The sequence below is a fragment of the Cebus imitator genome, unplaced genomic scaffold (genome assembly GCF_001604975.1).
Source record: "Cebus imitator isolate Cc_AM_T3 unplaced genomic scaffold, Cebus_imitator-1.0 Scaffold64, whole genome shotgun sequence".
Classification (NCBI taxonomy): domain Eukaryota; kingdom Metazoa; phylum Chordata; class Mammalia; order Primates; family Cebidae; genus Cebus; species Cebus imitator.
Window position 1 is genome coordinate 856614 of NW_016107379.1, and position 26659 is coordinate 883272.

At 34.5% G+C, this 26659-nt stretch overlaps 1 protein-coding gene and 1 non-coding gene across 4 annotated transcripts in view; one reads left to right on the plus strand and one right to left on the minus strand.

Annotated features, from left to right (window-relative positions):
* CFAP299 (cilia and flagella associated protein 299) overlaps positions 1-26659 on the plus strand; it is a 664079-nt gene that overhangs the window by 472936 nt on the left and 164484 nt on the right. The gene's annotated exons all lie outside the window — the stretch shown is intronic.
* LOC119471571 lies at positions 53-159 on the minus strand. The gene has a single exon (XR_005200640.1). It is a non-coding gene; the product is annotated as a U6 spliceosomal RNA (small nuclear RNA).

Below are 26659 nucleotides of genomic sequence, written 5' to 3' on the forward strand. Positions count from 1 at the left end.
ATTGATTTTGTATCCTGAGACTTTGCTGAACTTGCTTATCAGTTTCAGGAGGAAAAATATGGAACGCTTCACGAATTTGCGTGTCATCCTTGCTCAGGGGCCATGCTAATCTTCTCTGTATCGTTCCAATTTTAGTATATGTGCTGTCGAAGCGAGCACCAATCATACATTTTCTTTCCCTAACATCCCCACCAAAAAGCAAAACAAAGCAAAATAACCTTCTAAGTTTTCAATGACTAGATCTTAACCAGCTTCAAAGAAACCTGAACATAGTATTAGGGTGAATGCTCTGATTGCAGATTTTATTATTATTCTAGAGAAAGAAAATATTACTTAACAAGTCTCCTTTTGTTCCCTGAAAAAAAAATAATTTCCTTATTATGAATGGGAATTTCAGGAAAAATATATGAATCTGTGGTCTTTAAATTCATTCTAGCTCTTTTATTTCTTAGCTGGGTAAACTTGGGCAAATATTTAACCTCCTTGATTCTCAATCAAGAGGTATCATGGAAGATAATGGTGCCTATTCGTAAGAGTAGTGGTGAAGATTAAATGAGATAATACATATAACATATTTAGTACCATTCTTATACATAGGAGGCCCTCAATATTAGCAATTATAGCAATTTCTAAGATATAGTGCACTTCAAGAAATTAATTATTTTGGTAAAATAAAAGTAAATATTCCATGCATATTGAAGATCTAACCCTCAGATCTAAGAGGGAGCATGTCATTGGTGCAAAGGGAGTAAAATTCATCCTGCTCAAACATGCCTTTGCAAACACCTAAATATGTGCAAACTGACTTAGAAAGAACACAGGTTTAGGAATAAAGACCAATGAGTGAAGATTTCAGAGAGTCAAGCTGTATTTTTACCTGTAGAAACGATCAATATAAAATGTAGAATCTCATTGAAAAGGGAAGTTGAGACCATATTCCCTCACAGAGTGATATACTGACAGATATATATATGTTTGAAATGAATAAAATCTTAGCTGTTTACATGTGTTCTCAGAAGCATGGAGAATGTCACTGAGGAGCAGGGTTATCAAAAATATAAACAACTTCAGCAAATGACTACTAAATGAAATACATACAAAACCAGTTGAAATAAATAATTCAATGTTATAATAAAATTTATATGAAAATTTATATAATGTTATCACATATGATTTTTTTATGTAGCTTGAATTTGTTATCAGATACATTTCTATATATAATAATCACTGTGTGTAAATATTGAAATAAAAATTTAACTAAAATAAAATATAATTAAAAATTTAGCTCCTTGGTATCACTGAGGTGGGCCTTTAATAATATTACAGAAAAGCTACAATCCCTACTTAACATTATCAGTTTAGCGGAGTATTTGCAGGGATAAGGCAGACTTTCGAAGTAAATTATGTCTGGGTTGATGTGGTCTCATAAGTAGTCTGAACTCTCTGAGTTGCAGTGGGATTCCTTACACTTTTGAATTAAACTCCTAAACTGTAAGTGATAGATTAGACAAATGAGTACAAAAACATCCCTCCCAGAGATAGTGCAAAAATATTAAACAATCTTTGGAGAAGGAAGAAATACCTTAGAGCTCAAAACACTGGATGAAATCATTGTGTTGATATTTGAAGCTGTCGTTACAGTAATTGTATATTTTAAGCTGCTTCATTTAAATGTTATTTTTATAGTGGTTGTGGTTTTGAGATAGTATTAATAAGGCAAATAATCAAAGTTGTTAAGTAAATCATACCTGGAATTTATTTTCTTTATATTCCTGCATCAATTAAGTCTGTGCTGAGAAATATTAGTTTAGATAGATTTCTTGCATTTATCCCTTTCACAACCCAGTTTGTGTAGGCAAATTTAAATTTTGCAGAATCAACATATATTCACATACACCTCTTAAATATAAAAAAAACTTGGCTATCTGTACAACAAAGGAAGATTCTTAGCTTGGTCTTTCCGTAATGTTTATGTAAATGTAGAAATCTAATAATATCCAATTTGTTTATATTCTGACTATGTAATTGAAAGACATCTATTTCTTGTGTAACAATGGAAACAATGAATTTTGAGCTTCAAAAACTCATTTTCATATTTTCACATGCTAAATAAATTTTGAAATTATATATATTAGTTCTCTAGAGGGACAGAACTAATTAAATATATATATATGTGTGTGTGTATATATATATATATATATCCTATTAAGTTTTAACTTAATAAACTTATATATCCTATTAAGCTTATTAAGTATTAACTCACATGGTCACAAGGTCCCACAATAGGCCATCTGCAAGCTGAGGAGCAAAGAGAGCCAGTCCAAGCCTCAAAACTGAAGAACTTGGGAGTCTGATGTTCAAGGGCAGGAAGCATCTGACACAGGAGAAAGATGTAGGCTGGGAGGCTAGGCCAGTCTAGTCTTTTCATGTTTTTTTTTGCCTGCTTTAATATCCTGGCTGCACTGGCAGCTAATTAGATGGGGCCCACCAAGATTAAGGGTGGGTCTGCCTTTCTCAGCCCACTGACTAAAATGTTAGTCTCTTTTGGTAACACCCTCACAGACACACCCAGGATCAATATTTTGCATCTTTCAATCTAATCAAGCTGGTACTCAGTATTAACCATCACAAGCCCACCCTTTGTCAACTTGCCCCATACACATCTCCTGCGATCATACATAATCTTCAAATGAAGACAATAATAAGGTCATAATTACACCTAGCATAGTACAACTATCCTTCATACGACCAGAAATACACCAGTCCCCTGCCCAAATGTTATTACATAACAATACTTAAATGCTGATATGAAGTCAATATATCTTATGTCACAGGATAAAGGAAAAAGGAAATAAAATGAAAATTGTTTTTTTAGTAAAAGTGTATACATTCACAAACATGTTTTTAACAAAAGAAGGAGGAAATACTCATGACAATTACAGTTCACATTTCTGCAACTGGTCACATAGTCATAGCTGGTATTGATTACTACCTTCTTCTACTACAAGTTCTATATTACCTTTGCCTTCAGCAAGCACCTCAGAAGGTTGTGTTATTTTTCCTGGTGGAATGATTCAAACCTTCATTCCTGATCGGTCTGGGACATTTATGATCCTGCCTGGATTGGGTATTGTAGTTTCCCACTGACATTAATCACAGGACATAGCAATACTAAGAGACACCCTAATGGATCTCCTGTATTCTATGCATACTCTTCCTTACCTCCATTGTGGAGTAGTAAACTGGTTACATCTTGATAGTCTGGATAAGTCACCCCAGCCAGCGCTGTAACTCCCTTCTTAGCCTGTTGACTTAAAAGTAGGAGAAGCCCAAACTGTTCAGGTGGCAGTCTTAAGTTCCAGTTTAATGGAATCATTGTTTTGTCTCCTGGTGGCAGTGTTCCTTTCTCTGGAACTAAGACCTCTACACAGCAGAATGTAATGTTGTGGGAAAAGGAAGCAAAATAGTGAATCATTAGGGGTGATGGCACATGTTGCCACTCCCACCTCCACTCCTTGATTCTTGAACCTTTGAATCCTTAATATGGGAGGAACAGTCCCACATCATACAGAACCATCTGTGAACAGTCAATATATTGGGTCTCATTCAGAGCATACACTGATCTTCTGGCAAACTTTGCCCCACCCCTGCAAAGCACTGTCACCTAGTTGGCATTGTAATTGTGACTTCAAAAGGCCATTCCACTGTTCTGTCAATCCAGCTACTTCAGGATGATGGGGAGCATGGTAAGACCAGTGAATTCCATGACCATGAGCCCATTACCACACTTGCTTAGCTGTAAAGTGAGTGCCTTGGTCAGAGGCAATGCTGTATGGAATGCCATTATGGTGGATAAAGCATTTTGTAAGTCCACGGATGGTAGTCTTGGCAGAAGTATGTGCAAGATAGGCAAACCCATATCTGGAGCAAGTGTCTATTCTAGTGAGGACAAACCTCTGTCCTTTCCATGATGGAAGAGGTCCAATAAAATTAATCTGCCACCAGGTAGTTGGCTGATCACCACAAGGAGTAGTGCCATATTGAGAGCTCAGTGTTGGTATCTGCTGCTGACAAATTGAGCACTCACCAGTGGCTGTAGTCAGGTCAGCCTTGGTGAGTGGAAGTCCATGTTGCTGAGTCCATGCATAACATCCATCCCTACCACCAGAGCCACTTTGTTCATGGGCCCATTGGGTGATGACAGGGGTGGCTGGGGAAAGATGCTGGATGGTGTCCACAGAAGGGGGTATCCTATCCACTTGGTTATTAAAATCCTCCTCTGCTGAGGCCACCTGTTGGTGAGCACTCACATGGGATACAAATATCTCCACAGTTTTTGACCACTCAGAGAGGTCGATCTACATATCTCTTCCCCAAATTTCTTTGTCACCAATTTTCCAATCATGCTTCTTCCAAGTCCCTGACCATCCAGTCAAAACATTGGCTACAGCTTATAAGTCAGTATATAATTGCACAACTGGTCGTTTCTCCTTCCATGCAAAGTGCAAAAGCACGTGCACTGCTGGAAGTTCTGCCCACTGGGAAGTTTTCCTTCTCTGCTGCCCTTCAGGGATATCCTAGAACGAGGCAGTAGTGCCACAGCTGTCCACATAACATGCAGCACCATCTGTGAACCAGGCCCTTGTCTTCTCTTCCTCTGTCAAATACTGATCATAGGAAACTCCTCTTGACGCCACTGGTTCAAGCTGAGGGAGAGAAGGCAGGATGGCAGGAGTGGAGGCCATGAACATTTGAGCCACTTACTCATGTAACTTACTTGTGCCTTCAGGACTTCTCAAGCTTGATCATGTATACTACTTCTATTTGATGATGGAATGCTGCTGTGCACAGCCCACTTTATAGCTAGATAAGCCAGAAAGTGCCCAGTTTCATGATAGGCTGTAGAGGTCTCATGATGACTTGATGACCCATGGTCAAATGCTCAATTTACACCAAAGCCCAATAACAGATCAAGAGCTGTCTCTCAAAAGGAGCGTAGTTATCTGCAGAAGATGACAGAGCCTTGCTCCAAAATTCTAGAAGCCTCTGCTCAAGCACCATTGGATCCGCTGGGTCATATAACCCAAATGGCAGAGCAGCTTGCACAGTAGCCTGGACCTATTGCAGAGCCTTCTCCTGCTCTGGACTCACTCAAAACTGGCAGCCTTTGAAGTCACTTGATAAATGGGACAGAGTAACACACCCAAATGAGGAATGTGTTGTCTCCAAAATCCAAATAGGCCCACTAGGTGTTGTGCCTCTTTCTTGCTTGTAGGTGGGGCCAAATGTAGCAATTTATTCTTCACTTTAGAAGGAATATCTCAACTTTCAACAGGCCCCACACCACTGGACCCCTAGAAATTTTACTGAGATAGAAGATCTCTGAATTTTAGTTGGGTTTATTTCCCATCCTCTGGCATGCAAACATCTGGCGAATAAGTGCAGTGTGTTTGTTACTTCTTGCTCACTGGATCCAATCAGCATAATTCTATCAGTGTAATGGATCAGTATGATATCTTTCAAAAGTGAAAAGTGATCACGGTATCTCTGAATGAGATTATGGCAGGAAGCAGGAAGATTGATATACCACTGAGGTAGGAAAGTAAAGGCATATTGCTGGCCTTGTCAACTGAGAGCAAATTGCTTCTGGTGGGCCTTATGGACAGGAATGGACGTAAAGGCAATGAAACCACATCTGGTTCAGCAGCTGCAATTGGATTCTCCATTTGGTTAAGCTTATGATAATCCACTGTCATTCCCAAAGATCTATCTGTCTTCTGCGCAGGCCAAATGGGAGACTGAACAGGGATGTGGTGGAAATCAACACTCCTGCATCTTTCACACCCTTGATGATGGCAATAATCTCTGCAGTCCCTCCAGGGATGTGACATTGTTTTTCATTTACAAGTATTCTATGTAGAGGCAGCTCTAGTGGCTTCCATTTGGCCTTTCCCAACACAATAGCACTCACCCTACCAGTTAAGGAACTAGTGTGGGCATTCTGTCATCTGCTAAGTATATCTATGCCAGTTATACATTCTGGCACTCGAGGAAATGACCACAGGATAAGTCCAGGGACCCACTGGACCTACTTTAAATTTGACCTGAGCTAAAACTCCACTAATTAGCTGACCTCCATAAATCCCTGTTTTAACTAGAGAACTACAATGACATTTTGATCCTGTGGGATCAACACCAGCTCAGAGTAAGTCCAGTAGTCCTCAAAATGTCTGAGCATTTCCCTTTCCCCAATGCGCAGTTACACTGGTAAAAGGCTGGAGGTCTCCTTGGGGAAGGATGGGAGAAAGATTAATAGCATAAATTGTTGCTAGTGTAGTTTGGTCCTTCCTCAAAGGGGCCCTTGCTTACCCTTCATTCAAGGGGTCCTGTATCTGTAAACTGCCTTAAGTCTGGAAGTTGAGGGGCCATGATTCTTTGTTTTTATAATTCAAATTAGTCTTTTGTTTATTTGTCCTAGAACTTTTCTGCTTTTATAAATTATATAGGAATTCAGTAGGCTTCCTATCAATTTCACTTTTAGGAACATCATGATCAATTAGCCAATGACAGAGCTCTACACAAGTCTGACTATTCCAATTGCTGCTTTACCTCTGCTGTCCATTGCAGTAGCTATGCTACCTTGCCTTTGATGGTTGAGTGCCACCACTTGGCCCCTGCCACCTTGAGATCCGATTATTCTCACTGTATTTAAATTATGTAGTTGAGTGACTGTGGTTCCTACTGTTAGGTCTGACATACAAAAAAGACAATTACAGGGCTCTTCAAAGATGCAGTTGCTGCCCTCACAAGTCTATTTCATAAGGCATTGATCAAGAGTATATCTTCTAGACCCTCCCAGCTGGATGAGTAGGTCTAAAGTGACTAATCCACTCCACCATCCCAATCTCCTTAAGCCTCTGGATCCCTTTCTCTATATTAAACCAAATTTCTCTCACAGTGGGGGCATTCTTTTAATCCAGATTTCAGCTAACCAAGCAAATAAAGTATTAGAACCTTTTTAAATTCCTTGATCTGCAACATTAACTGCAGAGTCCCTGCTTAGTGGGCCCAAATTAATAAACTCAACCTGATCCAACTTTATGGTCCTTCTGCCATTGTCCCACACCCTTAATATCCTTTCCCATGCCTGTTCTCCAGATTTATGCTTATAAAAATTAGAAAACTCCAGCAGTTTTTATTGAGTGTAACACACCTCCTCCTGGGGCCTCTGGGGCCTACCAGGACTTTAGTTACAGATCTAGAAGCAAACAGGGTTTTTTGTGATGGTTCCTGAGAATCAACATTATCTCTCCTGGCAACTGCCTCATGGAAGGCCATCTCTGTTCAGCCTCAGGCAGCACAGGCTTTATCTCCTCAGAATAAGTGGAAAGGCTGATGGCAGCATGAATCAGGGAGGGGATGTTGCCACTACTGGGGATAGGGAAGCTGTTTCTTCTGGCAAAAAAAAAAAAGTAACCAGAGTTTACAAACTCAGTGCCCCAGATTCATCAGTGTCCTCCCACTTGTTCCCATTTCAAGTTACAGGATCCCATTCTTTTCCAATCAATGTCCTTACTTTAACCATAGATACCTGGCAAGGCATGTACGCGCCTTTCATGACAGAGCAGCCACTTGCATGATTAGAGCTTGTGTCTGTTTTTCTACAATTTCAGGTCTTTCTCTACAGGAAATACGATTCTCACTCAGGGCAATCTTATCAGATTTGAGGCTCAGTATCTGCTTCTGAAGCCAGGAGTTAGAATCCCTGAGTTAATCATTTTCTTTCATCACTTGGTCCACTTAACTTAGGAGCAACCAACCAGCTTCATTTGATTCCTTGATTCTTCACATATAATCAAAGGTGTTATGTATAGAGTCACTAAACTCCCTTCTTCCAATGAGCAGTGATTCAGGAATGTCAAATGCATTTATTTTGCATAACTCTCTAAACAGCTCACACCAAGGATCATCAGTGTTCTCCATACAATTACAAGTAGAGTTCTTAGCATTTTGGGGTCTAATCATATTAAGCAGCCAATTCCAGAAACCCCCAAATCAATAAAAGAACTCTCCATCCTTAATATTCTGTTTCTCTAGAACCAATCCTGGTACCAAAATCTGTATTAGTCAGGGTTCTCTAGAGGGACAGAACTAATAGGATACACACACACACACACCCTATATCCTATATATCATATATATGTATATATCATATAGATCATATATATATATGAGTGTATTAAGTATTAACTCACATGATCATAAGGTAGGTCCCACAATAGGCCGTCTGCAAACTGAGAACTGAGGAGCAAGGAGAGCCAGTCTGCGTCCCAAAACTGAGGAACTTGGAGTCTGATATTTGAGGGTAGGATGCATCTAGCACATAAGAAAGATGTAGGCCAGTCTAGCCTTTTCACGTTTTTTCTGCCTGCCTTATATCCTGGCTGTGCTGACAGCTGATTAGGTTGTGCCCACCCAGATTAAGGGTGGGTCTGCCTTGCACAGTCCCTGACTCAAATGTTAATCTCCTTTGGCAACACCCTCACATACACATCCAGGATCAATACTTTGCCTCCTTCAATCAAGTTGACACTCAGTATTAACCATCACACTATGGTTTAGATAACTTTCTATTTGCAAGGGTTTATTTATATCCCAGAGCAAGCGTTATGAAATGGAATCTATGAGTGACACAAATATAATAATGTGTTAATTTTTATCAATAAAATGGGTATCCTTTGCTATCATCTTACTCTAAACATTTTAGTAAAACGCCCTAGAAAGAACAACTTCAAATATAGGGAAAAATGCATTGTCAGTCATTACTAGGAAAATTGTTAAGATCGTTGATAAACTATTTCTAAAATTCAAGATATAAGAGAAAATAAAGGCTGTATCTTAAAGTATTTGATCAAATCAGTTTTATGAATTATTAAATCAGAATATTCTGCTTCTTTTGACTGTTGGTTAGTAGAAGAAATCATGATAGGTGAGTCAATCATGTTCCACTTATTATCTTTGGATTGTTTGCAGATTCTTCTCAAATTCTATATAGTTAAGGGCATTAACTGGGAAAGAGGATAAATAAAAGCAAAATAAACTGTTGATCACCTTGAAATAGGCAAACCTTCATGCAAAAAGAGGCAACTTTAGCTTTCACAAGGAAGGGTTAAGTAAAATTTAAAACCCATTTTGCCTAACGCACTCTGCTTTTTCACATTCAAGCTCCTGTAAAGTTCAGTAGAAATGCAATCCTTATGTTTTTGATTCATTTTCAACTAACTCAGCTCAACAATGTTTTTGCAAGCACTTTTTGATGTCAGAGAAACATGTTGTTTTATCTCTATAAAGCCATTTCCTGTTGAAGCAGGAAGTCACTAATTAGCGTAAAGAACAAAACACTGTACTTCAAAACATGATATAAACCTTCAAAATGAATTAGTTTAAAATTGTCTAAATTTAATTGTTTTGCTCATAATTTTAATTAAAATATTTGAAAACGTTCATATCTCAAAAACCTGGCTTATTTTACAAAAGAAAGACTATTTGTAGGGATTGCAAGGACAGATAGAGAGAGTAAACAACTAATTTTAAATATATTTTGAATGCAATGGGACAGAGGTTTCAGAATACTTAGGCTTATCCATTTTGAGGCCTGGCTTTACTCAAAATACATGGTTTTAGAAGTGGGTGAGTGCTTTGAGTTATGGTATATGATTATCTTATTGCTTTTCACTTCATATTCTTGTTCTATCATATTTCATGTTAAAAGAACCATAGAATTATGGGTTATCTAGTACATGCCTTTAACACGCTTTCATTATTAGCTGCTATGATGTCAGTTCATAAGTTGTCATCTATGAGTACTTTAGACATTCCCCCCACCAACTTAGAAGCTCACAAATATACTCCATTCTTTCTGCCACCAAAAAGTCTTTGATATTTGAAACCTACATCATATAGAAGAGATTCTGGAAAAATTATCAACATTTGAAATAGGTCTCACCATGCCTTCTTTTCATTGCTTTCTGTCTCCTTCAATAAGTATAATTTGAAAAAGAGTATTTGTGTTCCTCTTGATTTTCCTGAAGTATAAACTAGTAGTGATCATTTAATTTTGGTAAATTTCATAAATTTTAAAAAACTGCACCATCAATAATACAATACATAAGAAATTGCATTCTATATTGTGACATTTGCATTATTAACTTGTATAAATTTTAATAAGTCCTTTATAGTGAAATCTCTCATTAACTTTAAATTAGAACCTGGAAACATCTGTACTTTATTGACAAAAAGTTAAAAGTCAAAGAAGCTGATATAAAGGATGTACTTTCAAAAGCCAGGTTAAATAGGATGCAATAGAATAATTAGGGATTCAGCTCAACCTTTTTCATCAACTGTATATTAGAGTCTAAATAAATTCTTCAAATTCATGTATTTCATCAGTGATGGGAAGATAATTCAAACCAAATTTGTTTGACTACAAATTGCATTTATGGTTTTTATTCCACAAACAAGTGGATCTAGGCTTATGGGAGAATTCAAAGCCTCTTATAGGAATTAGATGTGTACCAATAATTACACAACAATTACAATAAATACCATTAATTACAATACAGTGTGATAAGGGAAATTACTAACATATACAGATATAGAAACATCATCAATAAAGTGGCAATGCTGCCTGGATAAATCAGAGAGATCTCACAAAGAAAACTATTGAAGTATATTTTGAAACATTATTATGATTTTGTTAAGGAAATTAAGAACTGAAATAATTATTATCAAAGAGATTAAGGTACGTCAAAATCTGAGTGTGTGAAAAAGCTTCACAGACCGGACCATAGAGTACATACCAAACTGTATCATAAGCTAGACCAGAGGCACATCTAAAGCCCAGCTAAAAAGTTGAACAGGAAAGTGAAAGTTAGAGCAAGGGGAAGTTTACATGTATCTTATAGACCAGCTCCCTCCAATAGAAACATGACACCAGTTACATATGCAATGTTAAACTTTCTAGTAACCATATTCAAAAAGAAAAATAAAATCTAGTAAATTTAATTTTAATATTTAATATGCAGAATATACTACATTTAGATTTTTATATAATGTATAAGATATATTTCATTTAACTAAATATCTGTAAAATATTATATTTTCTGCAATTTTTTAATTGTGGTAAGGTACACATAACATAAAATTAGCCATCTTAACTATTTTTCAGAGTATAGTTTAGTGGTGTCTTAGTCTGCTTGTGCTTTTATAACAAAATACCAAGATTAGTAATCTATAAAGAATAGTAATCTATAAAGAATCTATAATTTATATCTTAAGCATCTGGGGGACATCCAAGATCAAAGCACTGGCATTCAGTATCTGGTGAGGGCCTTCTTGTGTCCTCACATGGTGGAAGAAAGAAGAGCAAAAGGGCTGACTTTGTGTAAAGCCTCTTATTTACATAAGTTGTAATCCCATTCAAGAAGGAGGTGGAGGTGCTTTCAGGACCTAAGTACCTCCTAAAGGCTTCATTTCTTAATACTATTGCATTAGAGATTGTTTCAAGGTGAATTTGGAGGGACACATTCAGAACATAGCAAGTGGTATTAAATATAGGCATAATGTTGTGCAACCATCACCCTCCATCTTCATAACCCATTTAATTTTATAAAATTGAAATTTTATACCCATTAAAAAACAATTTCCTGTTCCTCTTATCCCCTGAAAACCACCATTCTACTTTTTGTCTCTATTATTTCACTATTCGAAGTACTTTATATAAATGGAATCATCTGGTATATTTGTTGTTTTGTGACTTGCTTATTTCAGGTACTGTGATGTCCTCAAGGTTCATTAATGTTGTAATATATGTTAGAATTTCCCTTCTTTTCAAGGTTCAATAATATTTCATTGCATGTTTATACCACATTTTGCTCACCCATCCATCCTTCAATGGACACTTGAGTTACTTCTACATTATATCTATTGTGAATAATGCTGTTATGAATATGGGTGTACAAATATTTCTTTGAGATCCTGTTTTCAATATATAATAACTTGATCTCTTACAAACTTTCTTCATTTAAAATCTATTTTGTGTGATATTAGTATAGCTACCCTGCTCTCTTTGCTTATAATTTGAATTAAATGTCTCTTTCCCTCTGATCACTTTTAATCTATTTTTATCTTTGAATCTAAAATGAGTTTTACATATAGCATTAATTATGTCATGGGTTTTTATCTGTTCAGCTAATCTTTTTTTGACTGGAGAGTTTTATCAATTTATATTTAAAGTAATTACTGATAAGGAGAGACTTTTGTCATTTTTTAATTTGTTTTCTATGCCTTGTAGCTTTTATGTTCCTCATTTTTTGCACTGTCTTTTATGTGTAGTTGATTTTTTGGAGTGAATCACATAATTTCCTTTGGGATTTCCTTTTGTGTACATTCTATAGCTATTTTCTTTGTGGTTATCATGGACATTACATTATTATCATTTCCATTCTATAAATATAAAACTGATTCACAAAGAAGCTAAACTGTTCATTATCTTTATGGAAATTTTTATTTTGAGAGCACAAGCATAAACTGGGAAGAAATATTTAGGTTTTATATTTAAAAGAAAATTTGAGAATGGAGTCTATTACAAATAACAATGAGAGATAAAAATCGCTTCTACAAATTTTCACTGTATTCTTTGTAACTCTCTTTTCAAAGTAAAATTTTTGTCATCACACATATTTTAAAAGAAAAGAACCACAGAACTTCAGAGGAAAGTGGAATAAGCAAGTCTTTTTTTTTTCTACTGTTTTAAATGCTTTATCAAAGCAGGAACTACATCACTTTCATTCATAAAATAAATAATTTTAAATTCAAGCAAACATATTTTAAAAATGAAGTAGCAATTAATTGAACACCTACTCAGAATATCGTGGTACACTAAAACTCTTGGAGTACAAAAAAATATAATCATCTTGGGCCCAGTGCAGTGGCTCATGCTTATAATTCCAGCACTTTGAGGGGGCCAAGGCAGGAGGATTGCTTGAACACAGAAGTTCAAGACTACCCTGGGCAACATAGGGAGACCTTCATCTCTACAAAAAGTAAAAATAAATAAATAAACAAATAACTGGGTTTGGTGGTGCATGCCTGTAGTCCAGCTGCTCAGGAGGCTGAGGCAGGAGGCTCACTTGAGCCCAGGAAGTTGAGGCTGCTGTAAGCGGACATCATGCCACTGCACTCCAGCCTGGCTGAGAGAGCAAAACCTTGTCTCAAAAAAATATTTTAAAAATTAAAGTGAAATAAAAAGACAGTGTCTTAAAACAAAACAATGAAAAAGAAATAATGTCTCTGCACTCAAGGAGTCCATAATAAACTATGGCAGGATTATAGTACTGTAATTAATAACATGTAAAATAATAATGAATTAGCTATAAGAAGGATGTCTTACATGACAGAACAATAATGTATTCAATAGCAGCTAAGAGAGATTGTGAACTCACTTCTTTCTATGTATTCTTAAAAATAAGTTAAATATTCATGCTGATTAATTTCATGATTTAAAATGGATAATTTTTAATGCTTACGGATCAGCAGACTATATATTATCATTTGACATAGAGTCCTACTAAAGGAATTAATCCATAATTCTTCATATTCTACCTCTGTTTACAATTTCAGAAAAAGATACTTTGCTTGCTTTTTAAATTCATCTTACCAAATATCAAGCCATTAGATATTTAATGAAAACCTGCTATGTGACAAGCTCTGCACTAGGATCTGGAGTTGTGAAGGTGTACTTAGAGAGCTTGACAGTCAAATACAGAACCAAAATATAATGTGAAACACTCTATAATTAAGAAATCTGCAATGAGAGATTTATTCAGCAAATAGTTACTCACCTACTACCATGAGCCAGTTATTGTTCTAGAGATAAATCACTGGAGGTACATTACAAACAAACCAGCAAAAATCCCTGCCCTATGGAATTCAATTTGCAGTGTCATTAAACTTCCAGTGAAAACACAGTTCATTCCCATTATTGCAAAATGTCAACACAAACAACAGAAAGTGGAACACTTAGGGTGGGACTTGAAAAATGAACTGGAATTCGCTGGGTCAGCAAGGAAGTGTTAGGCATTGCTGATGAAAGTAACAGCATTCTCAAAGGCATTGAAGTAGACAGAGGTGCCACAGTACCTGTTCATTCACAACATTCCCCTTTTTCTTACATGGCAAGAAATTAAGAAAATCTAAATCCTGTAAGATAGTAGAAAATCCCAGGACATCTCTAGCATGTATCTTGTTAATCTTTAACCATTTAAAGATGTTAGTTTCTCTGTTAATAATTGAAAAAGTATAGACCTGATTATATTAAGTATGCTTTGAAAATGAGAAAGAATTACAATGAAAAGACAATTCATTCTCATTAATGCAAATTGAATTCCATAGGGTAGGGATTTTTAGACTTATTCATGAAGTGTCAAGAATGTTAGCTGAAGCTTGATGGTTTACAGATATAAAATTACACCAAGTGCTTCCTCTCTTAAAATCAAATTATCTACCTAAATCAACAGAAATATGCATATTAAAGAAATGTTTTTTTTCTTTGAATATACAAGTTTATTAAGGAAAGAAGTTGAAATGTAAAAACTTATTTAGGAAATGTATAATAAGAGTGATAAATATATAGTATACTTTGGCACATAATTTTGCCTATAAAGCCAAATATTTTAAATAAAAAATTTTTTAAAATGAAACATATGATATATGTTGTAAATGTACAACCATTTTGTGAATCACAATGTCAGAATGCATTGTGATAAAAATTAATCTACTCTTTTGCCAGCAGTGAAGAAATTAACAGATATTTCACTATTCCATACCAAACACATTTTAGGTTATATTCTTTTATCACAAAGAGGTACCAGAGAAAGGTCAGAAACTATTCAGAGACATTTAGTTAATACTTTAGAAAACTCAAGGACTCAAATGCAAATATGTAAAATGTGTCAACTTCTAATAAATATGCTCTGGCAGAAAAATATATCCTTAAAAGCTGATCTTTAATAAAGACCTCTGCTACCTTCAACCCTAGGTCATGGCACAAGATGCTGTTGTTTTGCTCTAACTGGTTTAAAGAGTGCTTTCACATTGAACAAACATAAAAAATGTATTCATACTCAAAATCTGAGAGGTGGTTTACTACATTCCTCCAACTGATGACATTTTTCAGACATTTCAAAATTTACATGCTAAAGTATTTCTGTTTGTTAATAATGTGTGGTGTAAAGTAAAAACATCATAACCCATTCAACGTGTGTCATAATTAAAGCGCAGGGAGGACTTAAGGGGACATTATTGGTTGCACTGTTTTATTTATAAAATTTTTAAAGTAACTCTATATGAAGTTGCCACAAACAGAGAAAACCAAGAAAAAAATGTATCATGTGAGTAAACATTATTAATGAAAAGTAAAGAAAACAAAGGGAAAATTAAGCATTTTATTTAGTATTTATTTAAATAAATAAATATTAAATTAAATATGATACAGAACCTTAAAAAATTAAACATGGTTAAAAATTGTACTTGTAAATATCCAAAAGTTCATACAGCTACATTTCAAGTTTTCATTTTGATACTGAAATAGTGAAATATCAAGTTAAACCAATTAATTTGACTATTCATTTCTAAGATTAATATGTTGTCCATTAAGACAAAACCATGTTTATTCAGAGTTATTTTGGCGACTAATCAGAATTTCATTTGAAGAAAGAATCTGCCTTCATAACATACTGCTACCCTAGAAAATCATTGTGAGAAAATCTACATATACAATGGTAGAAATTAGTTTAGTCTGAAATACAAAACATAATGCTGTGATGTTGATCTGTGTATTATTCTTTACGTATCAGCACAATAATTTCATAAAGAAATGTTGAACTTAATTTTAATTCAAACACGTGTTTCAAAATGCCCTAAAATACATTCTTAATTCTGATCTAAAGGGAATTTATTGAATTCTGTGACGCGGAGGTCTTTGATTTCAGTATATGTTAGATGGTGAGTCATAGTACCTTTGTACTGAGTATATAGTGATCGTTTCTATCTTTTCATAAAATAAGCATTTCAAAAACTACTAACCTGCTATTCTATTTCCTGCACATGTTAGACATTAAATAATGTGATTTTTCAAGCATCTCTTATATGTGACACATTCAGGACTTTTGAGGGTCTTGATTCTGAGAGCCACAATTAAAGGTTAGAGCCCATTCTCCCTTTTTATTTGTGGTTCAGTTTTAATGTGGTCATGGTACATAGTCCCATGATTTACAATCAGATGGATTAACCGCTGACTTATGCCTCACATAAGCATTATAAATTTATATGCATATCTTCCAGATGCAGGGAAAATGCAGAGAGAATTTTGTAATGGATTATTCAGATCATTGTAAGTAAAGAAAAACTAATCCAAAGCAAAAACACCTTTTACATATGGCATCCATAGCTGCAAGGTTATTTTGCAGAAAGTGTTCAGATGAAGCAAAGATGTCCTTGATAAAGGCAAAAAATAAAAAAGCCAAGAAACTATTTATAGCTGGAGCTGTCAAATTTAGAGTAAACCTTTTGCCTCTAACCACATTTTCTGCAGAATTCTTCTGGCTAATTGCAGGCTACTCCTACTTTGCATGGAGACATCTGCACTATGGCACACCCTATAATTATATGGGAAGGGATCACTCATGATTTTGTTGATGGTATATTATAGCTAAATCCTTTGAGTGGGAACAGGAGAATTGCATTGTTTCATTCTAGGGGACAAAAGGTGAAACTTTTAAGGAAGTAAAACTGTCCATAGAATAAACCATGCAAGTGTTTGGTGATGATGTTTTATACTTTTTACTGATTGCTTAGAGAGACCCTTTGCATTCTATGAAAGGCAGAGAGAGGGAGAGAAAGGTATCTATGCAGCCAGGATTAATCCCTCTAGCACATGTTGAAAATGGGTCATAATTTCCACCACCCTAGTGCAGGCTCCTGTCACCCCTTGACTATTTGTTGCAGACATTTTATTGCAGAAGCCTCAAATCTACATTCTTCAATACATTCTGAACACTAACCATTGGCGTAATTTTTACAAACTCTCTGTTCTCATGATGTTAAACATTTCTCAAAAACTTTAGTGACTCCCATCATCTACAGGACAGAGACCAGGTTTCCTTAGCCACCTGTCCTGAACCTCCAAGTCTTTCCCCACTTTCTCTTCTAGCTGTATCCCTTTCTAAAAGTGTGACATCAACATAGTGTTTGAAATTGCCTATGACCTCCTCAAAACAATTTTTGGTGATTTGAAGTCCAGCCACATTACTTACCAGATACATCAGTGTGAATAAGTGGTTTGACAACTCTGAGGCTCAATATCTTTACCCGGAAAGTGAATATGACAGTGCCCTTATTTTTGGGTTTTGGTGAAATTTAACATATTAAATAAATAAATAAATAAATATATACATATATGTATATGTATATATTTAATATATGTTATAAGTGTGTATGTATACATACACACTTATAACAGTGCCTGGAACATGAGTAAACACTAAAAATTTAATAGCTATTTTTATTGTTCTTATTTATTGGAAGATATGCACTGGGAATCTTTTGGATGAATTTTTCTTACAAAAGTGTATTGTCTGGCAAGCTATGTTTAAATTATTTTTTGAATTTCTATGTTTTTTAGACTGATCTTGCTGTCTAACAATATACTATTCACATTTGTTAACATTCCCTACCCAACTCTTGAAGGAATTCAATCAGAGTCCTCTGCTTAGGTGTGCACTAACCTACCCATCTGCAATGGGTTGAATAATGTGCCCCCCAACCTCTGGACACACACACACACACACACACACACGTCATGTTTATGCTGAACCTCAGAATGTGACATTATTTGAAAATAGGGTCTTTGCATATGTAATTAGTGAAGAATCTTGAGATTAATTTATCCTGGATTTACAATAACCCTACATCAATTCAGCTCTAAGAATAGGAAAAGATGCGGAGAGATACAGAGAAGGCAATGTGAAGATGGAGGCAGAGACTGGAGGGATGCATCTGTAAACCAAGGAACACCAAAGATTGCCAGCAACTAAGCTAGGAGAAAAACGTTGAAGAGTTTTTCACATAGATCCTCCAGAAGGAACCAACCATGCCCACATTTTTTTCAGACTACTGGCCTCAGGAACTGTGAGATGATAAATTTCTGGTGGTCTAAACCACACAGTTTGTGGTAATTTGTTATAGCAGTTTCAGGAAACAAACATGTGAGCATCTTCCTATGCACCTTAGAAAACTCAGTTCGGCTCTCACATGTATGGTGAAGACTTCGCTAATTAAATCACTCCAGCCTGATACAATATCCCTGTTCTGAACCTTCATCAAAACATTCCAGCTGCCCCGCTCATGTGATTCTTACCTTCTTGTCTTGTTGCCTTTGTATCTGCATATGCGTTGTCTCCACAGCAAGAATAAAAACTTTGTAATAATGAAGACTTGACCCTACACAGTTTATACCCCTTACAATAACTTTAATAGTGTAGGTTATTATAAATGCTAATTGATTTATCCAAACCACCCTTGAACATTATGAGTAATTCATTTAAATTACATTAACCTTTTACCAAGTTATGTGTAATATTCAATTTGTATATTTAAAATAACAACACCTTTACAATGATATGTTACATTGATACCAAGAAGCACACGTACCCAATATTCATTGCAAAAATATGCTATATTTCTAAAAGAAATACACCTAATATATTTACTCTGTGGTCATCATAGTGTAGATATTCTTTTAAATATGGTTTAGTTCTATAAATTGTGATTAGCTATGGTAATGAAAGTGTTTATATAACTAAAAAATATATCTTGATTTGCCATCTATTTAATATAGGATCGTATAGGTGACTGTCTCACTGAGTAGTTAATAATTAGTGCTTTAACAACTACGGCCAAGGCCATGGGTTTAATCTCCTTTATGGCCTGGTTAATTTCACTCTAGTTTACAACAACAGACTGACTCACAGATTTGCAGCCACGCATAAAAGTATCCTACCACTACCTGGTAGTTGTGTCTCCTTTGTATTCAAAGGGCAGTGAGCTGAGAAGCTGCATTACCAGAGAGTCAGTTGTAAAGGAACTTCAAAGATTGAAGATCAGGCATCTGACACTTGGGACGTGGCAAGGTTAATCTTGGTGTAAACTAAAGGCCCAGAGCCATAATTGGACAAAAAAAGAGAGCAGATAGAAAAGGACAATGAAACACACAGAGAGAGAAATTTGGAGAGACAAAGAATTAAACAAGTCTGGAATAAAATGGGAATATGAGAAGTGGTAATAAATGCACAAAATGCAATATATAAAGACATAAGCTTGAGGAAGGATTTTAAAGAAAACGAAGCTAAAAACCAAAATGGCCATGTGAAAGAGGATAACAATAGCAGCCAGGTTGTTTCAACACTGGGAAATGAAGTGCATTTTAGAATATATGAATACAAAGAGTGCTGTATTCATAATATTCTAAAATTCCAAAAATTAAGTTTGTAAAAATGGTGAGTAGTATGTGTCTATGATCTGTACCCAAGAAGATAGGTTGACCAATGAATCATAGCTAGAACAAGCTGCCTTCCAATCTTCTTGAATTTTGATCACCTTTTACGTGCCATAGCTTCTCTGGCAGACACAGTCCCTGCGTCCCATGAGACAACAGGTGTGGGTGCACACACTGACACTATGAAACTACAGGATGACAAGTGTTTTGATAAAGGTTTGTATGCCAACAGCTAACACTACATGTAAGAGAGTCCCCTCCCTTATCCTGGGATTGAATAAGGAAAATTTCCCAAATGAGATGACACTTAAGATGAAGGGGGCTCTAAAAGGGGTAGAAACACTAAACTGTGTTATGAAAAGCTACTTTTATTTATTTACTTCGTAAGTCAGAACTGAACCATTTACTATTTCCAAGGCACTACATAGGGCTTGAAAACCTTTTAAGCTTTAAAGACTAATGTAGAACTTGCAGTCTAGTGCAGACAACCAATGTGGTCAAATTAGCATCAATAGAGTTACATTGGCTTCAAACCAATAAAAATTTCCACTGAGGAAATACAGAGCACTCATATTAAAAATTGAAAGGCTACAGAGAAAATAGATGATCAATTTAAATAAATAGTTTTCATATTAATTTATCCCAAAGCTTGGCTAAAATACGGTTGAGATTTCTACACTACTTATTATGAGGAATGTTATATTTTACATTTGGGTCTAATGACATCACTAATAGGATTTATAGGCACATTCATTGACGTCTATGGACATTTCTGTGAGAGATTATTGAAATTTCACAAGAAGTGTTATTTTTTCATTACAGCATTCTATTAATCAACCTTCAAAAAATATTAAATCAGAAGAAAAATGCGTGTTGCTTTAAAATTTGAAAATATTTTAATTGAACACTTTGTAATATAAGAACAATTTGAAACTATTTTCACATATTAAGACATAATGTCTAGTAGACATATAAAATGCTTTTTCTGCCTGTATGCACAAATGTTGATGTACACATAAAAATCTATATACTTAATGAAAATACACGTATTTATGCAGAGAAAATAGTTTATGTTATCAAAGTTTAGAATGTTATTAAATGTATAAGAAAAATTATCTTGGGCCTTTGGCACAGTAACTTTAGAAGTAACATTCTATCAGTCAACAACTAAATTTTTTAAAGGAAAATTTTCACAAACAAAGGAAAAAGGAATTTTTCTGGAGTTTAGAAGTTAACTCTTAAAACTATATTATATCATTCAAAATATTTTTTGTAAATATCAAGAATAGTTGTATATTAAACAGTGGAGCAGAGTAATTCTTCATATGTATTTACAGAAAAGACATTCTTTTCTGTTGATCCTGATATAATTATTGAAAGTAGGTATCTTGTCCAAATAGTAAGCCTTCAGGACTTGTGAATAAAAACAATGGCTATATAATGACTATATCAGTACCAAATGAGACAGAACATGAAGACTGATTAAATTCACATAGAATTCAGAAGTTTAGAAAACCAGAGTTCATTTAAACATAAATTTGGGGGGAGGGAATTATATATGTGAATAGCTATAACAGGCATGATGAAACAAACGAAAGTAACACCATCAAATCATTGCCAAATGTATAAGTATAGATTTAAGGCCAAATCCTGATGCAGTAAAAAATTTGACATAATTTTTTAGCCAGAAAAGGAAAAAAAAAAGACAATATTTTGAAGGAGTATTTGAAAAGCCCTTATCTTATTGTGAAATCAGTTTCATCAATTTTCTGTATTTATTGTTGGTAAATAAAGAACATTTGAGTTTTTTTCTTTTCTAGCTAATAAATTATGTTTTAAAAAGTTAATGTATATTATTCTACATCTTCCAACCTGCTATGATTGCTTATATGTTAGCTAATTCCCAAAAGTACTGGAAAGTTTTTATTTAGTGCAATAATTTTTCTTTTTATGTACATCATTGCTCTTTCTTGAAGCTCTAAGTAGAAGTCTACTTCTTAAAATTTTGGCAAGATTTTTGAACAGGTTGAACTCTATTACACTTCATCACTTCCTCAAAACAAGTGAGCTAATTATGTTCTTTCCTTTAAAATGTTTATTAGACATTCACACGTATTGCTCAGTAACACCGCAAACTTGTTAAAAGCACGTGCCTGTTTTCATGCTCTGAAAATGTACTTGATGCTGGCATCTGGTATCAAACACCGATGGACGTAAGTGTCATCATATCTTTAGTAAAGCCATTTAAAGGCAGTTTTCCATGTTTATAGTGGGGTTTGAAGGCCGTTAGATAGTTTCAGTGAAAGGGGGATACTTGAGCCAGAGCACACATTCCATAGAAAAATATGCAAGAAATCAACTCCCTAGTGGGTTTTGTGTTCATGTAATTCTTTTTTTCTAAGACTCCCTAATTTGGGAATAATTTTAATGTCTCTGAGGAATTTGTACTCTGAGTATGTGATTCAAAATACTTCCTTGGAGTGTTTAGCAAAATTAGCTATTTTTACTTGCTTTCAGCTATTAATTTAAAATAAATGTTTAAAAATCTTTATTAAAAAAAAAAAAAATTGGCTGAGAAGAACTCCCAAGTGAATATTAGCACTAGAAAATAAAAGCACAGTAAAGCCTGAAGTAACCTCTTATCTTCGTAAGGACAAACAAGGGGAACAAAAAAGAATTAAGAAACAAAATTTGCTCCCCAGATAAAGTCTGCATTGAAAATTCTGACTCAGATATCAGGGAAGTACCTAAAGGAATATAAAACCCAAAACAGATAACACACAGCCACCACAAAAAGTTGACCAATGCAATCAGCTCCTACATTCATCAAAGGCATTTATCAAGTATAGATAAGAACAAATACACAAAACTTGTCAAACATTTGGTGAAAACCAGTAGTCAAAGAAAAGTCCCAAACTCAACAAACAGAGCTCGAAGAACAAACTATTCTCTAAAATGAAGCAGAAAAAAAGATGTGGAGATGGAAAATATGAAAGAAAAGCCAAATTACAAAAGATAAATTTACAAGTGCTACTGTTTGTCCAGTAGGAATTCTAGATGATAGGACTGAGAAAAATGCAATGAAAGAAATAAGCAAAGAAATAGAAGAAAATAAATTTTTAAATTAAAGCTGATATATATATTTTATATATATATTTTTTCAGCTTGTGTGTGTGTGTGTGTGTGTGTGTGTGTGTGTGCAATCAAGTCTGAAACAAAAGAGAATTTTCGGAGTATAGTCTCAGAAAGTCACTAAGACCCTTTCTATTATAATCACTTACATTTACTATAATAAAAAGATTGTATACCATCAATATGAAATAAATTTAAGGCAGAGGATGACATTGAACACAGCAAACAGTGGTGAGAATAGGAAGTACTAGTGCTTATAATAAAGCATCACTGAATGATGAAGTATTAGTTTAAAAGTTAATAAAATGACAGGAACTATAAGGGAGTAAACATATTACTAATCATAATAAATATGAATTAATTAAATGTATCCATAAAATACATACTGTATCCACAAATTTCTTATAAGCATATTGTGGAGCCCAAAATGATTTCCAAATCAAACATAAAAATGACGGGGGGATGGAGGCAGCAAGCCACCAAAGCATGTGTGTACCTATGCAACAACCCTGCAAGATCTGCCCATGTACCCCAGAGCTTAAAGTACAATAAAAAATCAATTAAGGCAAGCATCAGAATGATATATTAATTATGATCATAATTATGTTTAAATGATATATACATATGTAATATTTGAATGCATAGCAAAGGGCTAGAAAGGCATACCCCACATTTTTAATGATGTTTCTCTCTCAGATAGAAATTTAACTAGGGTTGGTGTAGAAAACTATAATAAATATTTTTTGAAATAAAATATTTTTACAATACTTGCAATATTAAAAACAAGAGAGGTTTTACTGTTTTACTACTTTCCAAAGATGAGTCCATTGATTAAAATATTTTGAATCTAGAAAAAGAAAATTATAACATATGTATTCATAAAACTACTATTTGAGAACCAATTTCTACAAAGAAACTTGTAAAGTCAATAAATTCATAGAGCATATCAAAATTTGAGAATAAGATTTAAGAAACAGATACCCTCTTTGGAATAAAACTTCATATAAAATATGTGCAAATATTTCACAAAAGGAACATAACTCTGGCAATAATTTGTAAATGATTATGGATGAGATTCTTCCAAATCTAGAACCAATATGTGAACTGTAACAAAGATAAAATGTAAAATCTATATTAAGTCTGGAAAACTTTTTGAGAAAAAAATGATTTATTAGTATTTCTTCAGCAGTAAAAGAAAATAAATCCCTCAAATACAGAAAATGATATAATGCGTACACTCTCAATTTGAAAATGACTTTTTTCCTGTTGCCAAACAAATCAAGAAACCTCCTGGGTATCACTTTTGTTTCCAATTTAGCAGAGAATGTACTGGTCAGTCAAAACATATTTTAGTCCTCATGTCAGTTATATTTCTCAGTGAAAATGAATATATTGGAGTTTGGTATGCATATCACTATTTTATAAATTATGTTATTGTGAATGCATCCCCTTTTCTCAGCATTAAGGGAAAAAATTGATGAATTCAAGAAGAGATTCCAACTCTGGACCCTGGATGACCCATTCACGTAAACCATGTAGTTCTCAACTGGAAAATGTCAGTATAGTGCAGGGGTGTCCAATCTTTTGGCTTCCCTGGGCCACAGTGGAACAAGAAGAATTGTCTTGGATAACACGTAAAATACACTACCACTAACGATAGCAGATGAGCTTTAAAAAAATTGCCAAAAACTCACGATATTTTAAGAAAGTTTATGAATTTGCGTTGGGCTACATTCAAAGCTGTCCTGGGCCGCATGCAGCCTGGCGCCCACGAATTGGACGAGCTTGGTATAGTGCATGCCATTGTAGTTCCCTTCAGTTCAGAGCCACTCTTCCCTGCTGCAAGCAGTTGAATGCCTTCCAAGAATTACTTTCAGCCAAAATAAGCTGCTTTGTCCCAAGTTAGGCTCTGTCTTCTGGAGGCTACCTATATGCAATGATGGTGAGGTTGAGAGCTGAGATCATTCCACGCACTCCAGCCTGGGCATCAGAGCGAGACTCCGTCTCGAAAAGTAGTAGTAGTAGTAGTAATAGTAGTAATAATAATAATAATAATAGCAACAGCCGTCCCAGCAACACAGTCCCCTAGAGGATTAGTTGAGACATTTATTGCACCTGCATTATAGATCAGCTTCTGCCTCTGCCTAGTCCTGTTTCCCTACCCTCCGCAAGTGTTGGTCCATTGAGCACACCCCAGAAAATCTCCTCCATGCAAATACTCCTATGAAAACTGCTTACAATCTACTCCATGCAAATTTTCATCAAAAATCTGCTTACAGGGAATCCTGTGTAACAAAATGAGTCTTTCTAACTCATCTTAAGTTCAATAGCATTCAGCTTAAATTTTTTGAGTTTTCTTTTTTTATATAAACATTCCTTTTAAGTTTTTTACTAAAGTAGTAAACGTTTATAACAAAATGCAAAAAAAAAATACAGCAGAAATCAAAGAGATCTTTTTAAGACAGTTAAAGAAACATGGCTGCAATTAACATTTTCTATATATATAACTTTTATCATAAAAATGAAATCATTTCTTAAAATTCATAATAATCTATATTTTAACTTAATAAAATATGAATGTTTTAATCCCGTTATGTATCTTTATATACTTCTGAACCGCTGCACAATGTTTCAATGAAATAATGCACTACATATTTACTTAATGGACTTCTGATTGTTTAAAAAATTCAGCTATTAAAATTATTCTGTATAAAATATCCTTGTGTACACATGCTAGTGCAGATTCATTAAAATTTCCTTAAGACACATTTCTCTGTGTAGAATTCCTGGAGCAAAGGGCGTGCATATATTTGAGGTTGTTATTTCTCAGTTTTCCTACAAAAAAATTACACTCATTTGCTGACCATATGTGTTTGAGAGTGTCTGAAATGTATCTTTCATTATACTGATTAAAGTCATAAAAATATATGTTGTTTTAAATTAATTTTTCATAACAAGTAAGATTAAATATTTTCCATGTGTTTATTGAGTATTTATGAATTTTCTATGAAGAACTGCATATTCATTTGCTGGTCCATCTTTTTCTGCTTGGTTAAATGTATATTTTTCTTTATCAAATTGAAGAGTTCTCTCTATATTAAGAATATAATACATAGTATATTATTAATATGAAAATAAAAATAAATACTATATTTGCTATTAAAAGTTTGTATTTTATGTTTTATTAATATTGACATGAATAAATTCAAATTAATTGATTTTTCAAGGTTAGTATGAATACATTAAAGTTACATTACAAGTGTAAGTACTCTAATGTGGTCTTCTAGACCCAAAAATACACATTAGATTCCCTTGGTATTATGCCATCATGCAGTCTTTCTTCACAGATTCTAACTGGATGTTCATTTATGTGGATACATATTTAATAAAATAAAAATTTGTCTAATTCCATTAGACTGGAAGCTTCTTGAAAGCAGGTACCATCATCAATGATTCACATTTAAGACAAATTTGGCATACAACATGCAATTAGAATTTTTCTTGTTCAAAAGCATTTTTCTATGTAAGTATAAACAACTATTTTTTTCCAGATTTTTCTTTGCCTCTTAATTGTATCTAGGTTTCTTTTTAACTTTCTCCTTGCGGCATTATTTTCTTCAAATACTCTTGTATATATATTTTTTGACTTTTAAGTTCAGAGGTACATGTGCAGGATGTTTAAGGTTATTACATAGATAAACGTGTGCCACAGTGGTTTTCTGCGCAGATCATCCCGTCACCCGGGTATTAAGCCCAACCATTAGCTACGTTTTCTGGGGTTCTCTCTTCTCCAACCCCCTGCCTCCAACAGGCCCCAGTGTGAGTGTGGTTGTTCCTCCCCAGGCGTGCATGTGTTCTCATCATTCAGCTCTCACTTATAAGTGAGAACATGCAGTATTTGGTTTTCTGCTCCTG